The 16,381-nt window shown below is 42.7% G+C and overlaps 1 long non-coding RNA gene across 1 annotated transcript; it reads right to left on the reverse strand.

Moving 5' to 3' along the window:
• Nucleotides 1–2,790: 2,790 nt before the first annotated feature.
• On the reverse strand, nt 2,791–6,467 carry LOC115103616 (uncharacterized). Its single transcript, XR_003859619.2, has 2 exons — nt 5,321–6,467; nt 2,791–3,687 (listed from the first exon to the last, which is right to left on the reverse strand). It is a non-coding gene; the product is annotated as an uncharacterized LOC115103616 (long non-coding RNA).
• Nucleotides 6,468–16,381: the final 9,914 nt, after the last annotated feature.

The raw sequence follows: 16,381 nt of genomic DNA on the forward strand, positions 1-16,381 counted from the left end.
CTTGTTCAACTCCACTGTTTGTAAACAATGTAAATGTTAACAAATACTTTATAGCCTCAAAACATGGTTCAAACTGACATGTTGATACCATGGATGGTCAGTCCTTGCTTCCAGAGCTCTGTCTTTGAATTTGAGAGTGGTTCCATTTCTTCAGCCCCATCCCTCAGCTGGTTTAAGAGCGTGGGCTTTCTCTATACTGGTCATGGCGCTGGTAGTGATGATGATTGGCATTGGTTCATTACTGCCTAATGTGCAATGCACATTGCTGAACTATTAATGGCAAAGTCATATTTTGTTTTGACTAATATTACTATTTTGTAGGGAGACAATAACACAGTCAAAACAAAAGGGATCCATCAATGTCAAGCTGTCAGAATCTAGGTGCCAAATAAAATAACACATCATATCTCTCTCTCTCTCTCTCTCTCTCTCTCTCTCTCTCTCACTCTCTCTCTCTCTCTCTCTCTCTCTCTCTCTCTCTCTCTCTCTCTCTCTCTCTCTCTCTCTCTCTCTCTCTCTCTCTCTCTCTCTCTCTCTCTCTCTCTCTTCTAGAGTGTTGCTGTGAGGCCTTAATCAGGGACCCACTGTTGTTGCTCTTGTTTCTGTGCCAGAAACAGAAACAGGCTGTAAGTTCCTCTGTCTCCAGATCAATCTGATTATTCCCCAGGTTCCTCTCCCTGGCAAGACAGCCCATCCACACCCACATACACACTTACTGATTTTCCCCTCCAACGTGACCAAAACAATTACACAGCCAAAGTCATTCAGTTAAAGCAGAGGGCCTTTGGGGAAGTTCAGCAGAGATTTAAGCAAATCGGGGGAAATAAGTCAATCAAATGTAGTGTTTCTTTTCCAGCCACAGGCATTGACTGGGTTTTTCTTATTCAGTAAATACAAATCATGAAGTACTCTCACTTGGCCCAATCAAAGGCATGTTCCCATTTCAATCAATTTTATATTGATACATTTTATTGTTTCTCTCCAGAATGTCAAGAGATTCCTTTGATGCTACTTAATATGGCTGGATCAATCAATCATCTCATTTAGACACAACAGTAACTGTATCCTTATGGTTTGGGTGATATTTTTAGCTCAGCGGTGATGACCGCTTCTACAGAATGAAACCATCTTCCTTCTCTTGGCCTTTCAGTCACAGCTATTTTCTCAAAGCCAGTCTGAATGTGACTTTGGCTGGGCCATCAAACTGCTTTTGTGTGTAGCTAGATCCAGCCAGATCTACTATTATCCTCAGCTGACCCATCACTAACCACAAAGCCTTAATGGTCTCTGTGTCTCCCACCATCCATATCTCATCCTCACAATCTCCCACCATCTCTCTTTCTCTCTGGAAAGAATAATCATCCATGATCCACATATCCTAACATTTGTCTGTATGCTGCATGGAAATTATGAAGGATCTCCTTAACAAACTGTCATTTTTTATAACACCCTTACTCTTCTTCTCTTGAAGCTCAATTATCAGAAAGAGGCTAATTGGCCTTTAACTTCCCAACGCCTTCCCTTTCTCAGAGAATTCCCTTGAAAGACAACTGTCATCTGTCTCTTAATTGCTGGCTGTTTATTCACTACTTCTCTCTCTCTCTCTCTTGCACTCTCTTTCTTTCTCTCTCTCTGTCTCTCTCTCACTCAGTCACTCTGTCTTTCTCTCTCCCTCTCCAGAGCAATTCTCTCACTGTCTCTGTGTGCCGTTAGGTCACAGTACTAATGAAAAAGAATGCTTGAAGAGTTAAGAGACTATGTTAAGATCAATAGTCTGGTATCCTCTGGGCTAAAGAGCGGGCTGATTACTGCTGATTGGGAGCCTTAGTGGATCAATGCTCCTGATTGGTCCTGTCGTTGTCTGATGGATGCTTTGTCCCCCCGCGATTGGTCGATCAAGCCAATAAAGAAGGGAAACCGATGTTGTCCAACATTGAGTGTTCATGTAATCTAACATTCATATTACATGCTAGAGCTTCAGGTTCCTCTGTGTCAACACACACTAATGCAGCCGTGAAGAGGGTACAACAACGTCTTCAGGAGGCTGAAAAGATTTGGTGCCTCAGATCCTCAGAAAGTCCTCAGATGCACCACTGAGAGCATCTTGACTGGCTGCATCACCACTTGGTATGGCAACTGCTTGGCAAGGCGCGACAGAGGGTAGTACGTACAGCCTAACACTGCACATCACGATCTCTATACCAGGCAGTGTCAGAGGAAGGACCTACAAATTGTCAAAGACTTCAGCCACTCAAGTCATAGACTGTTCTGTCTGCTACCGCACGGCAAGCGGAGCCAATGGACCAAGTCTGGAACCAACAGGCATCTGAACAGCTTCTACCCCTAAGCCATAAGACTCCTAAGTAATTAGTTGAATAGTTAACCAAATACTGTAGCTACCCAAATTATCTGCATCAACCCTTTTTGCACTAACTGTTTTGGACTCATCACATAAACTGCTGCTACTGTTATCATCTGTCACTTTATTCCTTTATCTACCTCAATTATCTTGTACTCCTGCACATCGACTCGGTACTAGTACCCTATGTACATAGCCAAGTTATCTTTACTCCTTGTGTATTTATTATTACTTGTATTATTACGTGTTTTACTTTTCTATTATTTCTCTATTTTCTTTCTTTCTGCATTGTTGGCAAGGGCCCACAGGGAAGAGTTTCACTGTTAGTCTGCTCCTGTTGTTTACGAAGCATGCGACGAATGAAAAAATGACATTTATGCCAGTGTGACGGCTGTGACCACATCACATTGTCACTCAAACAGACAAATGACTCAGACAAACCCCAGACTTTATTGAGTCACTAGCTACATATCGAGAAGCTCCACCAGGGATAGAGCCAGGATCTAACCGACAAATGCTTGAAAGAGGAAATAAACAATGGAATTAAATGGCTCCGTGGATGAACACACATGAAAGAAGCACTCAAGGGCCTCTCTGTGTCTCTGAGCAGGTTGAGTGTCATTGCGCTCTCTCAACGCAGCATGTTTGGAGCACGCTTGACATTCTGTGAACTGGCAAGCTGAGCTAGGGAGCTACAGAGAGACAGAGGAGCTCAGTGCACCTGCCTGCCTCTGTGTCTCTGTTTGGCCAATGTCTGGCTCTGATGTTTACACCCACTCATTTGGTTCTACCTCATCCTCCTCCAATGGAGAGTGAGAGAGAGAGAGAGAGAGAGAGAGAGAGAGAGAGAGAGAGAGAGAGAGAGAGAGAGAGAGAGAGAGAGAGAGAGAGAGAGCGCTGTATTATGGTCAAATCATGGGAGAACATCATTATTTTTCATTGTCTCCCTTTGTTGTATAAAACCCACCTTAATAAATCAGGTACTCAAGTGTCCTCTCCAAGTATCTCAATCGCCATGGATGGCAATCATGGCAGGCAGCTCTGCAAACATTTTAGCACCCACACTACAATGTTCACAGGCTGCCTCAAATGAGCTTGTTTCTGTTGGAGTGGGATCATACTCATCCCTCTTTGCGCAAGTTTTCTTGAGTGGAGAGATTTTTTTCTTCTGGAAATATGCACCCGGTGCACCTGGCATTGTTTTTGTTTAATGGGGGCGAGCATTTCTTCATTGAAGCTGAGCAGCTGTGTCAATATTGATGATGGATTTCTCAAGTTTAAGGGGTCGTTGGCGAGAAGGAGAAGGCAGGAACTTTGATCTTCAGCCTCTGCGGATGCCAGGTCATCAGCAATCAAAAAAACAATAGATGGTGTTAGTGTTTGTGGTAGAGAATGATTCAATGTCCCTGTCTTCAGATATACTCTGGTACATTTCCCTTACCATCTCAATCATGTCTACAATTTCACACAACTGGTACTTGTGCCATTACTATAAGTTAAAAACAAGAATAGACACACTGTGGCAACTATAGAGAGCAGTGTCTTAATTAAAACAAATGTTAATTTCCCTCGATAAATGATAATTAGGCAAGTGAATTAGTTATTATACTGTATTAGAAAAGTGGGATTATTTCCCCTTACTGACGGGTAACCAAGAACACATTGACGGAATGATCACCACTCGCCAGTCCCAGTTACATGAAAATCACGTTTATATCAAATGATAGCAGTTTGCATAGCCCATGAAGGTTACTGTGTTCTATTAAATTAGATTTGACAGATTTATTACTGAATGGGCCTAGAATTTCAACATGCCTTAAAGGTTTGCCATTTGAATGTGCACAGGCTCGTACTGTATGTATCTTCTGCGCTCATATTCCAAAGTATGACATTTAAATATCATTGAAACGTTTGTTAGAATAATTATGCCATTAACCTCTCCTTCTGGTGATTAAAAAAAAAACGTCTTGAGAGTTGAGGACCATTTCTACTTCAGTGTGAAGCAAAGTTTAAAGGAGAAGTTGACCCAAAATCAAGAAACTCCCAAGTGGTTCCATAAATTGAAACTCATTGAGTGGAGTTTGCCCTCTCCCCTTCTCACTCCCTGGATTGCAGAACTGAGACAGCTACAAAAACGGGTCATATGATACTTGACATTGCCGGATCCAGGCCTCGCTCTTCTCCGTTGTTAGTTAATGCATGATTCACAAATCTGCAAACTTGACAAATTCATTATTTTATTGAAAGCGGACAAAATAGCTATTTTTGTCAAAAGTAAAACTCGCACTTTCCCACCTAAAACATTTGTGATAATTTGATATACTTATTTTATGTAGCAGATTGCCACAGCAGTGGAGATGGGTGACAACTATGTGCGCCCTCCCTACACACGATATGCCCTTATATGGAGCTTAATGTCACAATTTTACTTGGTAGGAAAAGGAGCTGTTGCGAAAGTTTGTAGAGTTAGCCTTACGACAAGTAATGTTAGTTATGCAAAGTGGAAAAAGAGATGGTAGCAAGAGCAGGCTGGTGTTTGCTCCCCGGCTGCACTTTATACAGGAAATAAAGGGATGAAGACACAAAATGTCACAGTTTTCCGGTAGAAGATACATGGAGATGCAGAAGATGGTTAGCAGCAATTAGAAGTAGCAAATACGACGTACAAACTCCCGCAGCCAACTGTACATCGCTGTGTGTGTGTGTAGCAAGCACTTCAGCGACCATGAAAATGAACGAGATGTGCAATCTGAAATGATGGGGTCAGAAAACTGAAGGATACTAAAAAGATACAGCTGTTTCTACTGTATTTCCATGGACTGGATCTGGCACTGTGCCAAAATACAAAGGTGTGTTTAGAAGAGAAAGCAAGCGTTTGGGTGAATGTAGCCTGATCCTTGACGTTTGAGGTGTTCTTATTGTGCTATTACCATTACACCATATCATGTAGATGTACCATACCCTTTTCAACGGCACTTCAACCTCTTGTCTTGTGCATTCAACCACCAGACTGTGTTGATCCTGGGGAAGGGTTTCTAAAACGGTGACTGCCATCTGAAGTTCAGTTTGCCTACATTTTTTGTCAGAATAAGTTACTCTGGCTCAACTAAATAAGGTTCGACAACGTCAACATCCCACTAGTTGGCTACTTATAATGCCACTGCACTGTCTTCCAGGTGAAACGGAAAGCATAGAAATAACAATCTGCCGCTTCTTAGACTTGTTTTCAATGACAATGACAGATCATAGAACCTTCACTTATTTTATTTTTCCGGTCACCTTAACAGTTACATACTGCATCTTTCAATATCCTCACTAGTTCTACCCCCCCAAAAAACATGTGACACCAACCTCCATATAAGGGCATATTATCGTGACGTTTCTAAGTAGCTGGGTGTCCCCCACGAGGGCGCTCATGTGCAGTTGTTACCCATCTCCGCTGCTGTGGCAATCTGCTACATAAAATAATGATGTAAAATAATCGCTAATATTTTAGGTTGAAAGTATACATTTCCAGGGCCTCCCAGGTGGCGCAGTGGTTAAGGGCGTTGTACTGCAGCGCTAGCTGGGCCATCAAAGACTCTGGGTTTACGCCCAGGTTCTGTCGTAACCACGACCGGGAGGTCCGTGGGGCGACGCACAATTGGCCTAGCGTTGTCCGGGTTAGGGAGGGCTTGGCCGGTGGGGAAATCCTTGTCTCATCGCGCACCAGCGACTCTTGTGGCGGGCCGGGCGCAGTGCTTGGTGCGGCTGGCTTCCGCGTTGGATGCGCGCTGTGTTAAGAAGCAGTGCGGCTTGGTTGGGTTGTGTATCGGAGGACGCATGACTTTCAACCTTCGTTTCTCAAGAGTCCATACGGGAGTTGTAGCGATGAGACAAGATAGTAGCTACTAAAAACAATTGGATACCACGAAATTGGGGAGAAAAAGGGCTAAAATAAAATTTAAAAAAAGAAAGTATTCCTAACTCAAAACCGATAGTACTTTTAACAAAAATACCTAATTCAGCTGTACACTTTCAATAAAACAATGAATTTGTCCACAGTTTGCGGATGTGTGAATCATACAATTACTGACTGCGGAGTAGAGTGAGGCCTGCATCCAGCAACGTCACGAGTTACGTGACTCATTTTTGCAGCTGTCTCAGTTCTGCACTCCAGAGCGAGAGGGAGAGAGGGGAAATTCCACTGAACTAGTTTCAATGTATGGAATCACTTGGGAGTTTCTGGATTTTAGATAAACTTTTCCTAACCTCTACAGGATCGGTGGGTCCCCCGCAGGATGGTTGAGCTAAAGTAGGCTAATGTGATTAGCATGAGGTTGTAAGTAACAAAACAAATGCCCAGGACATAGACATATCAGATTTGGGCAGAAAGCTTAAATTCTTGTTAATGTAACTGCACTGTCCAATTTACAGTAGCTATTACAGTGAAAGAATACCCTGCTATTGTTTGAAGAGACTGCACAGTTATGAACTTGAACATGTATTAATAAAAGCAATTAGGCACATTTGTGCAGTGTTGATACAAAATGTTGAAATGCAAGGGTTCATTGGATCAGTCTAACACTTTGCACAAAAACTGCTGCCTTCTAGTGGGCAAAATCAAAATTGCGCCTGGGCTGGATGAATACATTATGGCCTTTCTCTTGCATTTCAAAGATGATGGTACAAAAAAAATCCTTGTATAAATCTTTTACCAGATCTAATGTGTTATATTCGTCTACATTAATTTAACATTTCCACAAACGTCAAAGTGTTTCCTTTCAAATGGCATCAAGAATATGCATATCCTTGCTTCAGGTCCTGAGCTACAGGCAGTTAGATTTGGGTATGTCATTTTAGGCAAAAATTGGGAGGAAAAGGGGCGGATCCTTAAGATTAAGGGCACCTAAGGAGAGGGTTGAGACATGAATTATTAGATTATTCAAGTGTTTGTTAGTGTTTGGGTGACACAATTGGACTTGGGTTGGGTGGACTCTTTTTAGGGCCCACAGCCTTCATGCTGTCCTGGGGTGATTCAAGGAGGAGAGAGATACTCAACAACAAAAAACACACCCTTTTGAGAAACAGTGACACATACTCTCTCCACCAAATACACAAACAGGTTCAAAACACATAGCCCAGCTTATCGAGTGGGGAAAATAACCATGGAGACAGAAAAAAAAACATCCATTGCATCGTGCCCTTTTAAACTGTCAACTCATGATTTAGGATGAGTCTAAGGCACATGTCGCCCTTTCTTAAAGCCAGGTCCCATCACTTCAGAGAGCGGGAGTGAGGAAAGTGGAGTAGTGTGGGAACGCAGGGAAAATAAATCCATATTTACGCCTGGACACATCCGTCCATTCCGTTGCTCCGAATTCATCTGCAGTCAAAAGCAAAATGTCACACCTTTCATCTACCCGCCCTCTGCCTCCGCTTAATTGCACAGGAGGAACCTGGAGTGATTGAAGGGAACGTGGCGTAGGAACAGGGGTCACGGGTGCAGGAAGGGGCAGTGGGGGTTGGGATGGTGGCAGATAGCAACAAGACAGTAAAGCAATAAAACTGATAAATGATGCCAAACTACTCAGATGCTAGATGTCCCCCCACCCACACTTCTCCCGCCCCCCTCCACTACCTCCATCAGAAACGCACCTATCCACGACAGCAGTCGTTCTCTTCCTGGGGTGCTCAGCGCCTCCTATTGAGCATCAGTCTGTTTATAGAGCAACGCTTCTCAGCGGCTTTTGGGTCAATGGGATCATATTTTTTATAACGCAGGATGGAGGACTGAACGAAGTGGAGGTGGAGGGTTTGGAAAGAGGGGACGGCATGTGTTTGTAGAGGGGACGGAGTGGCAGGGCATGGGTTGGGTTGGGTTGGGGGGTTTAAGAGAAGAGAAGAGAAGGAAAAGCCAATGCACAGAACATAGATGGGATGGGCAGTTGTGTGTATTGACCTCCTGTCTGTCTTGCTCTCTGAGGATCAGTCCCAGACAGAGAGCTGGCGTTCATCATTTAGCCAATGTGAGGATGAGAGAGCACAGTCTGAGGATGTGGAAATGCACGGCAACTATTCAATAGAACTATTTCACTTACATGCAGATCGTGTGTCAATGTTTGAAGGTAATTCAGCAAATTAATTACTAAGTTTATAATGTCGTGTATTGGTCTTGCAAGAAGGAAGAGGAGCGGAGAGCCAGAGAGAGAAAGAGAGAGAGAGAGAGACAGAGAGAGAAAGAGCGAGAGAGAGACAAAGAGAGTGTTTGTGTGTGTGCATTTTTGTTTTTGTTTTGGCATAGTTGACATAATAATTAAGCAGAAATTATCTGTGCCCAATTGAAAAAGATTAGCCATTACTCAAATGAGGGTGAAAAACACATATGGGAGGGGGGTGAGGAAAAAGGGGATGTTTGCCAAACATTAGTTGGAATATGCTTACTTGAAAAAATGCTTGTTGAATATATTTGCATATTTAGACAAATGCAGGAGCTTCAAAAGTTACTGATTCCTAAACTTGGAATTTTCTCTTACTGAGTTCTAACAGATTGAAATCACATTGGGAGGGATGTGTACGTGAAATAGAGCTGTTAGTATTCCATTTGGATTACGTGTCTCGTTATGCCTGTCACTAAATGGACTGAAGATGGTTGGGCCTATGATTTTCAATTCCATATTGAACTGGTTTTGCTCCCAATGTCTTCTTACTTGCTCAGGCTTTCCTCTCTGGATCAGCACTGATCGTTTGGAATTTGTGGGTTTCAGTCATTTTGATGTGTGTTGTCTAAACCCATTTCCTGAGCAAGGTTTCCTCTCCTTGTCCCCTCGGCAGGCAGTGACACAAATGTATTCATACAGCACAACGCTATTGATTTCTCTTTGGAGGGGGAATTATTTCATGCTGAGCACAAATAATCTTTAAACCAGGCGTTTATTCACACTCTCACTCCAAGTGCACCACCGTGGATGCTTTTAATCGCTCCGTAATTTGAGAAGGGGGATGCACTGGCATGCTCTGTCAAGTTAAAGCCTCCCTATCTTTAGTCCTCCTCTTCTCGCCCTCTTGAAAACACACGCAGGTCTGCAAACACACACACACACACACACACACACAAACACACACACACAGAATAAATGAGATTAATGTCAAGGACTTTTCGCCGCTGCTGAGAATTCTAACATTTGTTAGAGGAGAATTACAAACACACAGGCAGCCATACACCTGCACTGTTCAGGGTTATCCCCCCCCGTCCTTTTATTATCCCTTTTCAAAGTGGCACCAAGTGTAATCCCCCTTAATGGACGTTTAATATTTATACTTATAGCATAACCGCTTAAACATTCATTTACGGGGCCATATTTGGTTGTTCACGGGCCCTGACAGCCTATTCATCAAAAAGGTAACGTGCAGAACCTTGCTTCCCCCTGCGGCAATCAATCAGCACGCTCCTCTCTCCTCTCTCTCCTCTCTCTCCTCTCCCCGCTTTATCGCCATCACCAGAGATAGGTCTCAGGCCAAAATTAATCAAACGCTGAAGTTTACATAATCCCCCTCACCTCCCGCCTCCCCCTCCACCCATTACCCCATGTTTGAGAACCTTTACCTTTTACAGACTATTCCGATGGCTCGAAGGATTCATCAAAATAGTTCATTCACAGAGACCTATGCATTTATACGACTTCTGCACAGCCATAATGTGATATGTAAATGGTGAATTTGCATACAATCATTGGATCACAATCCTTGTTGATTAGACAATTTAGCATTTCTTCTATAGTAGAATGAATGCAAGTCAAGCATTCAATGTGTAACTGGCGAACCATTAAACATGTAGGCCCACTAATTGACTGGAAAGTTACATTAAAGGGTAGTATGGATAGATAGGGTCTAGACACAGGAAAGACTGAAAATAGTCCTTGGTAAGTGCCAGGTAATGGCAGGCTGACTGAAACTGTTCGCGCTAAATTGAAGTTCACAGGCAAAACAAAATGCATGTTGTTTTTAAACTCTTGTTTCACACGAACTACATGTTCACTCATTACATGGTTCTCCAATAGAACATGTTCCCGCAAATTAATACTTATGCTTTTTGGATTGATATGGATTTGACGTTTAAAAAACATATAGATGAGCCGGTTAAGAAGCTAAGATTTAAAGTTGGCTTCTTCTACAGAAACAGATTGTGCCTTTCTCTAAGCAGTAGGAAGCAGACTATTCAGTCTACCTTCTTATCTGTTCTTGATTATGTGATGTTGTTTATCAAAGTGCAGCTGCTAATCGTCTTAAACCTTTGGATTCTCACCACCAAAGTGCCCTTCGTTTTGTTACAGGTGACAGGTTTGATACTCATCACTGCATCCTGTATCAAAAGGTGGTCTGGACTTCGTTAAAGACCCATAGATCTTTACATCACTCCCTTTTGTGGGCCCTACATCATAAACTTCCATCTTATCTAACTTTGCTGTTGAAGTAAAGACACTTGAGTTGCCTAACCCATTCACAGGATTCACTGGATTGATTAACTCTTGAGGTTCCGAGGGTATTTTAGTTTTAATGCACCATATTGCTTGAACAAAATTCTAAAAACATTCAATCATGATGTTCTGGTGCCTTTCTGGCAATTTAAATTATTGACTGGAGACTTATTTGTCGAAGAATGTAAATGTTCTTCTGGGTGATGTTTTATTTGTGCTTCCCATGAATGTGTTTTTGTATTTTAATATACTGTATGTATGTACAGTGGGGAGAACAAGTATTTGATACACTGCCGATTTTGCAGGTTTTCCTACATACAAAGCATGTAGAGGTCTGTAATTTGTATCATAGGTACACTTCAACTGTGAGAGACGGAATTTAAAACAAAAATCCAGAAAATCACATTGTATGACATTGTATGAAGTAATTAATTTGCATTTTATTGCATGACATACTGTAAGTATTTGATCACCTACCAACCAGAAGTTGGTAGGAAGAAGGAAGAAGAATTCCGGCTCTCACAGACCTGTTAGTTTTTCTTTAAGAAGCCATCCTGTTCTCCACTCATTACCTGTATTAACTGCACCTCTTTGAACTCGTTACCTGTATAAAAGACACCTGTCCACACACTCAATCAAACAGACCTCTCCACAATGGCCAAGACCAGAGAGCTGTGTAAGGACATCAGGGATAAAATTGTAGACCTGCACAAGGCTGGGATGGGCTACAGGACAATAGGCAAGCAGCTTGGTGAGAAGGCAACAACTGTTGGCGCAATTATTAGAAAATAGAAGAAGTTCAAGATGACGGTCAATCACCCTCAGTCTGGGGCTCCATGCAAGATCTCACCTCGTGGTGCATCAATGATCATGAGGAAGGTGAGGGATCAGCCCAGAACTACACGGAAGGACCTGGTCAATGGCCTGAAGAGAGCTGGGACCACAGTCTCAAAGAAAACCATAAGTAACACACTACGCCGTCATGGATTAAAATTCTGCAGCGCATGCAAGGTCCCCCTGCTCAAGCCAGCGCATGTCCAGGCCCGTCTGAAGTTTGCCAATGACCATCTGGATGATCCAGAGGAGGAATGGGAGAAGGTCATGTGGTCTGATGAGACAAAAATAGAGCTTTTTGGTCTAAACTCCACTTGCCGTGTTTGGAGGAAGAAGAAGGATGAGTACAACCCCAAGAACACCATCCCAACCGTGAAGCATGGAGGTGGAAAATTTGGGGATGCTTTTCTGCAAAGGGGACAGGATGACTGCACCGTATTGAGGGGAGGATGGATGGGGTCATGTATCGCAAGATCTTGGCCAACAACCTCCTTCCCTCAGTAAGAGCATTGAAGATGGGTCGTGGCTGGGTCTTCCAGCATGACAACGACCCGAAACACACAGCCAGGGCAACTAAGGAGTGGCTCCGTAAGAAGCATCTCAAGGTCCTGGAATGGCCTAGCCAGTCTCCAGACCTGAACCCAATAGAACATCTTTGGAGGGAGCTGAAAGTCCATTTTGCCCAGCGACAGCCCCGAAACCTGAAGGATCTGGAGAAGGTCTGTATGGAGGAGTGGGCCAAAATCCCTGCTGCAGTGTGTGCAAACCTGGTCAAGAACTACAGGAAACGTATGATCTCTGTAATTGCAAACAAAGGTTTCTGTACCAAATATAAAGTTCTGCTTTCCTGATGTATCAAATTCTTATGTCATGCAATAAAATGCAAATTAATTACTTAAAATTCATACAATGTGATTTTCTGGATTTTTGTTTTAGATTCCGTCTCTCACAGTTGAAGTGTACCTATGATAAAAATTACAGACCTCTACATGCTTTGTAAGTAGGAAAACCTGCAAAATCGTCAGTGATTCAAAAACTTGTTCTCCCGCTGTATATATACAGTACCAGTCAAAAGTTTGGACACACCTACTCATTCAAGGGGTTTTCTTTATTTTTACTATTTTCTACTTTTTAGACTTCAAAACTATGAAATAACAGATATGGAAGTAGTAACCAAAAAAGTGTTAAACAAATGAAAATATATTTTATATTTGAGATACTTCAAAGTAGCCACCCTTTGCCTTGGTGACAGCTTTGTACACTCTCAACCAGCTTCCCCTGTAATGCTTTTCCAACAGTCTTGAAGGAGTTCCCACATATGCTGAGCACATGTTGGCTGCTTTCCTTTATTCTGCGGTCCAACTCATCCCAAACCATTTCAACTGGGTTGAGGTCGGGTGAATGTGGAGGCCAGGTCATCTGATGCAGTACTCCATCACACTCATTCTTGGTCAGATAGCCCTTACACATCCTGGAGGTGTGTTGGGTCATTGTCCTGTTGAAAAAGAAATGATAGTCCCACTAAGTGCAAACCAGATGGGATGGCGTATCACTACAGAATGTTGTGGTTGCCATGCTGGTTAAGTGTGCCTTGAATTCTAAATAAATCACTGACTGTGTCACCATCAAAGCACCCTCACACCATCACACCTCCTCCTCCATGCTTCACGGTGGGAACCACATATACGGGGATCATCCATTCACCTACTCTGCCTCTCACAAAGACACATTGGTTGGAACCAAAATGTTCAAATTTGGACTCAGACCAGGACAGATTATAGAAAAAGGAAACGCCTGACATTCCAGATATACTATAGATGGATGTGACTACTAGTATCAGTCTTGGATATGGTGCATCAGGGATGGGGCAAGATACAAGTTTGGCATAGACAGCAAACGACGTCTGGAAGCCAGCAGACAGTGAGTCAGGAGTCTGAGTGCCTCAGTCACCCTCTCTGTCTCCCTCTCTCTCTGTCTGCCTCTCTCTCTGTCTGCCTCTCTCTCTGTCTCCCTCTCTCTCTCTGTCTGCCTCGTTCTCTCACTTTGTACTTTATTTCACTATTATTATTATTATTTATCCTGATGCCTAGTTACTTTACCCTGCCTTCTAGTATATATCTACCTCAAATACCTCGTACCCCTGCACATTGATCTGGTACTGGTACTCCCTGCATATAGCTCTATTCGTGTGTACTTTATTTTATTCATTTTCTGTTACTATTTTATTTTTCAACTCTGCATTGTTGGGAAAGGCTCATAAGCAGACATTTCACAGTAAAGTCTACACCAGTTGTATTCAGTGCATGTGATAAATCAAATGTGATTTGATCTTTCTCTCTCTCGCTCTCTCTCAAACTCAATCTATATTTTATTCCCAACGTGTGTAATGTGCAATGTGTAGAACATTTCATAGCGATTTGCCATCAACCAAGCAGAGCACATCAACGATTGATATACAGTAGGTGTGTTAGGTCAATAAGAAATGGTTGTATATACGGAACAATGATATTTCAGAAACGTTGAGCTCTATGCACGAGTAATAATAGTTTAATATGCAGTTCTTCAGTCACGGATAAACCCCAGCGACAAAGATAAAAGACAATCAAGGCATAAACTATAACAATTACTGTGACCGACTACTGGATTTTCACTGCATCTTGTCGAATGTTTATTGTGTCTTCTGCTCTTATCCGGTTGTGTTTTTTAGTTTTGGGTGTGTAAGTTTAAAGAGGACTTTGAATGTAAATAGTTCAGTTTATTAGTAGACTAATATGATCAGGTTGAGATTTTTTTTATAAACATATCCACTTCTACAAACACAATTACCAAGATGCATTTAACATTCTGACTCATTCATACAGAAAGAATGCCTTATTCTAGTCCTTATGGCTGAAGGTTGCTGTGTGTCCTGTGTTCACAGCAGTGGAGGCTGCTGAGGGGAGGACGGATAGTAATAATGGCTGGAATGGAGCAAATGGAATGGCATTAAACACATGGAAACCATGTGTTTGATGTATTTGATACCATTCCACCAACTCCACCTCAGCCTTTACCACGAGCCCATCCTCCCCAATTAAGATGCCACCAACCTCCTGTGATTCACAGTTATTGTTGTTGACCATAACATGACATTTTCACAGTACTCTATCAAATCTGTGCAGGACTAAATGTTCATTTCTGATATTGAAAGGTCAAACTACAACACAGAAGCATCAGTGCATTTCTGAAAGCATTGCGACCTTCGTAAAGCAAGTTCTATTTGTCCATAAGGCTGACCATTCAAACTGTAAGTGCATGTTTGGCGCCATCTGGTGAAGTCTGAAATCTGGCAACACTATTACAGCAGTCAGCAATGGTCCAATTACACCAGCACATCTCACAGCATTTAGTGTGTCCCAAATGGTACTTTATTCCATTTATAGTGCCCTACTTTTGACCAGGGCCCATAGGGATCACTATATCCGCTATAATTGAGAATTTCAATAAGATTTTTTCTACGACTGGCCATGCTTTCCACCTGGCTACCCCTACCCCGGTCAACAGCCCTGCACCCCTCACAGCAACTTTCCCAAGCCTCCCCCATTTCTCTTTCACCCAAATCCAGATAGTTGATGTTCTGAAAGAGCTGCAAAATCTGGACCCCTACAAATCAGCTGGGCCAGACAATCTGGACTCTCTCTTTTTTTAAATTATCTACCGCAATTGTTGCAACCCTTATTACTAAGTTCAACCTCTCCTTCATATCGTCTGAGATCCCCAAAGAATGGAAAGCTGCCACGGTCAACCCCCTCTTCAAAGGGAGAGACAATCTAAACCCAAACTGCTACAGACCTACTGTATATCTATCCTACCTTGCCTTTCTAAGGTCTTCAAAAGCCAAGTTAACAAACAGATCACCGACCATTTCGAATCCCACCGTACCTTCTCCACTGTGCAATCCGGTTTCCCAGCTGGTCATGTGTGCACCTCAGGCATGCACAAGGTCCTAAACAATATCATAACCGCCATCGATAAGAGACAATACTGTGCAGCTGTATTCATCGACCTGGCCAAGGCTTTCGACTCTGTCAATCACCACATTCTTATCGGCAGACTCAACAGCCTTGGTTTCTCAAATGACTGCCTCGCCTGGTTTACCAACTACTTCTCAGACAGAGTTCAGTGTGTCAAATCGGAAGGCCTGTTGTCCAGACCTCTGGCAGTCTATATGGGAGTGCCACAGGGTTCAATCCTCGGGACGACTCTTTTCTCTGTATACATCAATGATGTCGCTCTTGATGCTGGTGATTCTCTGATCCACCTCTACGCAGACGACATAATTCTGTATACTTCTGGCCCCTCTTTGGACACTGTGTTAACTAACCTCCACACGAGCTTCAATGCCATACAACTTTCCTTCCGTGGCCTCCAACTGCTCTTAAACGCAAGTAAAACTAAATGCATGCTCTTCAACCGATCGATGCCCATACCTGCCCGCCTGTCCAGCATCACTACTTTGGACGGTTCTGACGTAGAATATGTGGACAACTACAAATACCTAGGTGTCTGGTTAGACTGTAAACTCTCCTTCCAGACTCACATTAAGCATCTCCAATCCAAAATTAAATCTAGAATTGGCTTCCTATTTTGCAACAAAGCATCCTTCACTCATGCTGCCAAACATACCCTCGTAAAACAGATTATAATACCAATCCTTGACTTCGGCTATGTCATTTACAAAATATCCTCCAAC

This window comes from Oncorhynchus nerka, linkage group LG26, assembly GCF_034236695.1.
Source record: "Oncorhynchus nerka isolate Pitt River linkage group LG26, Oner_Uvic_2.0, whole genome shotgun sequence".
Taxonomy (NCBI): Eukaryota; Metazoa; Chordata; class Actinopteri; order Salmoniformes; family Salmonidae; genus Oncorhynchus; species Oncorhynchus nerka.